This window comes from Silurus meridionalis, chromosome 1 (assembly GCF_014805685.1).
Source record: "Silurus meridionalis isolate SWU-2019-XX chromosome 1, ASM1480568v1, whole genome shotgun sequence".
In the NCBI taxonomy this organism is placed as follows: domain Eukaryota; kingdom Metazoa; phylum Chordata; class Actinopteri; order Siluriformes; family Siluridae; genus Silurus; species Silurus meridionalis.
Window position 1 is genome coordinate 34,795,970 of NC_060884.1, and position 8,079 is coordinate 34,804,048.

Here is an 8,079-nt window from a genome sequence, read left to right on the forward strand (position 1 = left end):
CCTTCATCTGGGCGAACAACTTGTTCTCAAATTCCTTCCCCTGATCATGGTGAAGTTTGGTGGGAAATCCGTGCCTGAGAACAAAATCGCCAAAGATCTTTTCTGCTGCAGTTTTTGCTGACTTATTTTTACAGGCATATGCTTGGGCATAGCGTGTGAAGTGATCCATTAACACCAGGATGTATTCGTAGCCACCCTTACAGCCCTCTAAATGCAGAAAATCTACTGACACCAGTTCAAAAGGGTAAGTAGTTACTATATTCACCAATGGTGCTCTCGTCATCCTGTTTGGACGTTTCCGTTTCAAACAGCTACACACTTTGGTAACGTAATGTTCCACATAACCCTGCATGTGAGGCCAATAAAATCTTTCTCGGATGAGGCTCAGTGTGCGCTCCACCCTTGGTGTCCCATTTCCTCATGAAGCTCCTTAAGCACAAACTGGAGGTATTTGCTGGGCAGCACTATCTGAGTTCGCCTGCTGATTGCCGACATAGTATTCCTTCCTCGTCCAGGTATAACTTGCTTCTCTGTCTGTACAGTACAGTCACCTCATTGCCACGGTCTCGTCTCATCAACTCTGGCCAGTGGTCTGCCATCACATACTCTCGTACCCTTTTAGCACTGGATCTTTTCTTGAGCCTCTTTCAGTTCCTCAGTTGTCACTTTAGCCATCTGTTTTTCCCCTTGTTCCTGCTCTACTAAAGAACAAACTTTTGCTAGGGTTATAGGGCACATCCAGGGTCCCTCTTCCTCTGACTTCACAAGAAGACCATCTGTGACAGCAGCTACAACTCTTGGACTGGCCTCTTGTGAACAGGCCTGCATATAACTCTCCATATCCAGCGGCATTCTTGATAGCACATCAGCATCTCTGTGTATGCGACCTGGTCTATATTTGATGGTAAAATTGTAGTCAGCCAACTCTGCTATCCATCGGTGAGTGGTGGCATTGAGCTTGGCCGTGGACAAAACATATGTCAATGGGTTATTGTCTGTATAGACCACGAAGGAGGTGGCGTAATATAGGTATTCACGGAATCGCTCACAAATGGCCCATTTCATTGCCAGGAATTCCAGTTTCCCAGAGTGTAAATGATAATTCTTTTCTGGAGCCGTTAGTGTCCGTGACCCATAGCTAATGACTACCAGTTTCCCTTGCTGCCTTTGATACAGTACAGCACCAAGTCCATCTTGTGATGCATCACAATGCAATACAAAGGGCTCTTCAAAATCAGGGTAGCCTAAGATTGGAGGGTTCAGCAAGAACTCAAGAAGTTGACTGAGGACATTTTGGTGGTGTTCTGTCCATGATATCGGCTGACTGGCATGAAGTTGAGCTGTTTTTCGCCCCTTTCCTCCTTCCTTCTTACTACCATGACTTTTATGGCTTGCTTTATTTTCTGGAAGCTTTTCCACTGACAAAAGTTCATACAGAGGTTTGGCAATCTGAGAGAATCCAGGAATATATGTGCGGTAGTAGGACAGAAACCCCAGCAGTTGTCTTAGGTCACCCACAGTTTTAGGTTTACGGTCCCTTAGTGCTTGCACAGGTGCAATCTCTTTGGAGTCCATCGTGTAGCCCCTTCGACACTATTTTTCCCAAGAACTTAACCTCAGACTTAAAAGCTCGCACTTTTAGCTGTAAGCTTTACCCCATGACTCTGGTAACGGCGTAGTACTTCTCTGACATCATTGAGATGCTCCTCGAATGTCTTACTATGTACAAGGTTATCATCTAAGTATGGAAGACAGGTGTTGTCTCTGAGTCCCAGCAAGCATTCCTCCATACTGCGCTGAAACTCAGCAGGAGCCGAGGACAAGCCAAATGGGATCCGGACCCATTCGTAAAGGCCCCAAGGTGTTATGAAAGCTGTAAAGGGTCGGCTGCCCTCTTCCACAAACCCCTGATGATACGCCTTCCCCTGATCCAGGACTGAGAACCATGTACTCCCACTTAAACTGTTCAGCATGTCTTGCACCCTAGGAATGGGATGACGGTCTGGGATGGATTTGCGATTGAGCTCCCGGTAGTCTATACAGAGGCGAAGACTGCCATCCTTCTTGCGCACACAGACTACTGGGGATGCATAAGGAGGCGAGACTTCTGAATCCATTTTTATTTAAGAGGTCTTCCAGATATGCTTTTACCTCATTGTGCAGTGGTTTTGGCACAGAGACATACGTCGTTTTACTGGAGACGTGTCACTCAGCCTGATTTTCAGTTGGAGTGATGGGATGCACCCACATCATCCTCATCCTTTGCAAATGCTTCACATTCTTCTTTCAGCATTTGCTGAACTTTCCTTTGTTGTTCAGGTGTCAGGTGATCTATCGACACTGGTGGGTCCCACCTCTCTTTGTTAACATCTTGGCCTGTGTTGACAACATGGTGTACACCTGTCCCCTCTCTACTTTCTGTGACTACTCGCGCCACCCCATCACCACTACTGACATTCCAGTCTGCTGTTACAACGACGGGTTGGGTGTCTGCTGGGTATATGGCTCTGACTTGCTGTACTCGTCCCAGGACCGTGCAGGGAGCGAGAGTAATATCCCATTTGGTGTTGTTGGTAACTGGGATCTGTACTTTTGTTAAGTTCCACTTCTGAAGACTAACTACCATCCTGGCTACATTTAGCCCCTCAGGCCACTGTGGAATATCTTCTGGTTCAAACAGGACTTCCTGTTTTGCAGCAAGCTGACCAGTCCTAACATTACAACTTACTGTTGTCGTCTGTCCTGCTGCCACTATTATGTTTATCCTTCCCACCTTTACTATTCCCTCTCTTTCCGCTTGGTCCCCGTTCTGCATCATTTGGATCAGTGCAACAGATTTTCTGCCGTTGAATGAGAAAGCTTCCTTTACCACTTCTGAGACAACATCAGGGTGCTGCTCCATTCCCTTTGACACCAGATGCTGTATCACATTGTAGCCAATGATTGAGGCTGCCCCACGCCTTGCTCCTTTGAAACAAGCACTGGCACCGGCAGTTCTACCTGAGCCCCTCTTTTGGCCCTAGTTGGAGTTTCAGCTCCACCCATCCAGAGAAGGAATGTCGGTTTGGTTTGCTGCTTGACCAATGAGTGTTTCACCTTCACTCAATAGTTCACTCAGGCTCCGTGTCTGTAGATGGGGAAGGCAAGTATTTTTAAACTCGTCATTGATGATGGTCACCTGCGATCCAGTGTCCCAGAGCGCCTTCACCGCACACCTTCAAAGAAACAGTCAACCATACATCTTGGACCAATGAGTTTATCCAGTTTAGCTTGACGCTGCAAAGGAATGTGACTGATGTAGGTGGTAGCTCTGGCATGCTCAGCCTTTCCTTTTTGTTCAAGTTCTGCTTCCAGTTGTTTAATTCTTTGCCAGGAGCTCTTGGGTTTTCTCTTGTGGATCAATGTAGTTCAGAATGGAGGTGGAGCTTTCTGGTTTCATTGAATGGACAGATATCTTTACATCGCTTCTCCCCTCAGCTGGATTCTTTATTGCTCTACAACCGCGGGCAGCATGGCCCACAGCTCCACATCTGAAGCAGTGCTCACATCGATCCTCCTCACCTTTCTCCTGACAAGCTCTGCACCCCTTCCGTAGCGGCCTCTTTCCTTGGTTATGTGTTCAGGAGGCGATTTTGAATCCTCCTGAGTTCTGCAACTTCCTCTATCAGGAGTTTAACCATCTCATATAGCTCTGATTCTTTCTGTCCCTCCATTGCTGGTGCCTCTTTGCCTCTTCGCCTAAAGATGTCACTTGGCTGCTTATTAACCAGATCTTTGGTGGTCATATCAGCCTGCTTGCCAGAATGGGACTGCATTTCTGAACACAGCTGGTGTACTTTTGCCACTTTGCTCCCTGTGTTCTTCTTTTGTTTATTTAGTCTCTCCGTCGTCACCAGCTGCTTCATTTGTTTTGTTTATCAGCATTTCATCCGAGATCTCTGAATCATCCAGATACGGCCTCAGCTGAAATTTTATATGATCACTGCTCAAACCTGTCCCCACTGAGCGTAAGAACTTTTTCTGAATATGCTCTGTACTAAAATATTCACCACCTTCTTCACACGTGCGCAGCAACCTCTCTTTTAACTCAATAGCTCTAAATAGGAAGGCTTGTGGAGACTCGTTTGCATTTTGTGTAATGTTCAACAATTTGTAGTACAAGTCAGTAGAACTGTCCTCCTTGAAATGTCCCTTTAATATTACTTTCAGCTGTGAGAGAGTGAGATCTCTTTTGATTTCAAGCATATTGCGTAAGCTTAGTCCTGGGCTAATGGCTTTTATTACAGCTTCAATAATTTCTGCCTCATCATGGCCCCTTCTCAATCCTTTATCCACCTGATGCATTAAATTAGTGAATGACAGCTTGTCCTTTTGTCCGACCTCTCCAATCTGTCCGCTGATTTTGAAATCTCTCCTCACAGTGACTTCAGGGGCAAGACCAATAAATGATTGCTGTTCAATGGGTCTACTCCGTCCTGCTCCAGCATCTTTTACTTTAATTTTTCCCATTACTGTATTTCCAGAATGCAAATCCACCTCATTCAGTAAATCGTTTGCTGTCGGAGAGATATCTGTCACGGTTTTATCGTTGGCGCCATTTTCCACTTTCTCCTCTCTAGCTGCGCCTCCATAAAAGTTAGCATTGAACACATGTAGCGCTTTGCTACATCTTCTTCCTCGCTATCCATGATAGCATCGACAGACTCTGTGACTATATTAATAAGTGCGTTTAGTAATGACATGCCCGGTAGGGATTTTGTTACACTCACATACCTCCTTCACTTGGTCTAGCCGCAACAACCACAACCTTCCTGTCACGCGTTCGGCTAGCGTTTCTAGATCCATCGAGAGCCGGTATGCTAGCTTACTCAACCGTGAATCTCTGCTCTTCAATTCACTTGCTCCGTTCCCACCGGTGATCCCTTAAACTCGCACTTCTTAGAAATCCCAGCGGTGCCTCCAAGTTTGTTGCATGCTGAAATAAATGAAGTTCCAGACGTGCGTGATTTGATGGGTTCGTTTATTATCTCTTAATTTTTCTCTCTCTGCTTACAAATGGAAGCGCTAATTCCAAGCTTTTTCACACACCAAAAACTCTCCGCCTTTTTTTCCTATTAACTCTTTGTTTTCAGTCTTCGCTTGCACCTTTTTTCCCCTACTAGAGCCCCCTACAGTTAGATTGCTAGCACAACATGCCTTCTTGAGCATTCATCACAGCAGTTTGAGCAGTTTCATGCATTTACACAAACATTTCTCCAAACCAGACTTTAGTCATTAAACCCATCATAAATCCAAAACACAACCATCAAAATGAACTACATAATGTAAAACAAAAAAACATCTGGGGGGGTTATTATTTTCCTTCAAAAACAGAAACATCACATTACATAAGCCCCACATCTTTATCAATTCCCCCAGAGGCAACAAATATAAAGCAAAGAAATCATATTAATAATAATAGTAACAGTAGTGATGATGGTGCAGCAACGTGAGTAAATAATCCAATAATACTCTCTCTACACATTTCACATCTATCTATCTATCTATCTATCTATCTATCTATCTATCTATCTATCTGTCTGTCTGTCTGTCTGTCTGTCTGTCTGTCTGTCATGAGGAAGAAAACCTTTAGAGGAACCAGACTCAGAAGGGTACGGGGCAGGGTTAGGGTAAGGGTCAGGGTAAGGGTCAGGGTCAGGGGCAGGGTTAGGGTTAGGGTCAGGGTAAGGTTAGGGGCAGGGTTAGGGGCAGGGTAAGGGTTGTGGTAAGGGTAAGGATTGGGGCAGGGTTAGGGTAAGGAGCAGGGTTAGGGTTAGGATTAGGGTTAGGATAAGGGTTAGGATTGGGGCAGGGTTAGGGTAAGGAGCAGGGTTAGGGTTAGGATAAGGGTTAGGATTGGGGCAGGGTTAGGGTAAAGGGCAGGGTTAGAGTTAGGGGCAGGGTCAGGGTTAGGCTTAGGGTAAGGTTAGGGTAATGGTCAGGGTCAGGGTTGGCATTAGGGTCAGGGTTAGGGTTAGGGTCAGGGTTAGGGTTAGGGTCAGGGTTAGGGTCAGGAATAGGGTCAGGGTCAAGGTTAGGGTCAGGGTTAGGGTCAGGGTAAGGGTCAAGGTTAGGGTTAGGGTCAGGGTCAGGGTCAGGGTTAGGGTTAGGGTCAGGGTCAGGGTTAGGGTCAGGGTTAGGGTCAGGGTTAGGGTCAGGGTCAGGGTTAGGGTCAGGGTCAGGGTTAGGGTCAGGGTCAGGGTTGAGGTTAGGGTTAGGGTCAGGAATAGGGTTAGGGTCAGGGTCAGGGTTAGGGTTAGGGTCAGGGTTAGGGTCAGGGTCAGGGTCAGGGTAAGGGTTAGGGTCAGGGTTAGGGTCAGGGTCAGGGTTGAGGTTAGGGTTAGGGTCAGGGTTAGGGTTTTCTGGTCTCATCTGAATAGCAGATTTTGCCATTATACCGTATTCCCCTGTTGAACTATGTACTATAGTGTAAAATAGTGTGAAGTCATCATGAAGTTCATTTTGTTTAAGTTATCATCTGTTCACTGATGGAGATGTAAAGGTTCTGAAAATGTTTCAAATGTAGTAGAAATTTGTAAAGAAATGAATAAAGGAAAGACATGTTTAATTATGTTTATTTTGAAAAAGTATAAAGGTAAATGTATTTGGTTGAAAGAGCATCTATCAATGTTCAAATACACACAGTATTCCAGTAAAATACTTCATCGAATGTATATATATATATATATATATAGTATACAGTAGAGGTAAAAGGTAAAATAGTAGTTGTTAAACTTGTGATTGTTGCACTGCAAATGTAAACCACTAGATGGCAGAAGATCTAAGCTAACCTTCTTCTAAAGAGTTGTGAAGGCTTCTCAATGATCTCAATTGTGCTTAATTTTTTTTAATTACCTGAACAACAAACTGCAACACAGCAATACCGTAAATACCTCAAAACAGATATAAAGAGGTAAAAGAATTATTTACATCACAAAATGATTTAATTAATTAGCATGTTTGAAATGCAGGTGAGAAAACTGTAGAAAAAAAAGAATGATAGCTTTTAGCACACAAGCGTTTAAAGGGGTTTTGATTCCCATATTTATGAGTTTTATCTATTTTCATATGTTTGTGTGTTTATGGGTGAAATTTACAGATGCAAACCTTTTTGGGATTTTTTTTACTGCAGTTTGTGAACTTTCGTGTAGGTTAGTGTTTGTAAGCACCAGTCTACAGGAAGTGATTTCACTTCCTTATCCCAGACTTGTGCAGCATTTCTGCAGCATGTTGAGTTGAAGTCTACACAAGTGTGTTTGTTTCTTTATACACAAGAGCTCGAATCTTTGCCTCAATGCAGAATTCAACACATCAACACGCCCGAATAAAATAAAGATCAAACAACAAAAAAAAGACAAACTAGTAAAGCAGTCTTTTAAAAGGGTTCTTCAGTTAATAAATAAAAGTACAGTACATGTAAAACCCCTACCAGTTAATAAGATGCTATTTCACCTTTATCTGGAGTAGTAGTTTAACACAAAAAGATAAATCACATCTAGTAGCTTTAAAACCCTGTAAACAATGATATCACCTCTTCTGCAGAATAAATCATGAATGAATTCATCCTTCTCACATTAGGCCTCAGAGTCGCACTAACAAATGTTAACAAACACACTACTGCATTGTTACTTCCTGTGTATTTTGCACTGTTTCATCCACTATGCATTTTTTTTCCATCCATAACTTAATCTCTACACTACTGTATATTCCATCAGATTTATTCTGTATTTACTGCAGCATACAAATTCATATATCTACATATTTATATCACGTTATTTGAGCATGTTATCTTCTGACATGATTTATCCTCTGCACACTCTTTGCACAGTTATACTTCATGAAGTATTATATATACTAGATCTTATTTCTTCTGAACCTTCTGTACATCACTTCACCCTCTTCCCTGTACATATCCCCATACCCTCATTTAACATACTGCTATTTATCGTAAAGCCACTTATGATGCTAACTGCATTGCACTGGCTCTGTACATGTACCCTGCACAATGACTATCTAATCTAGTCTGATCTAAAGATAAAG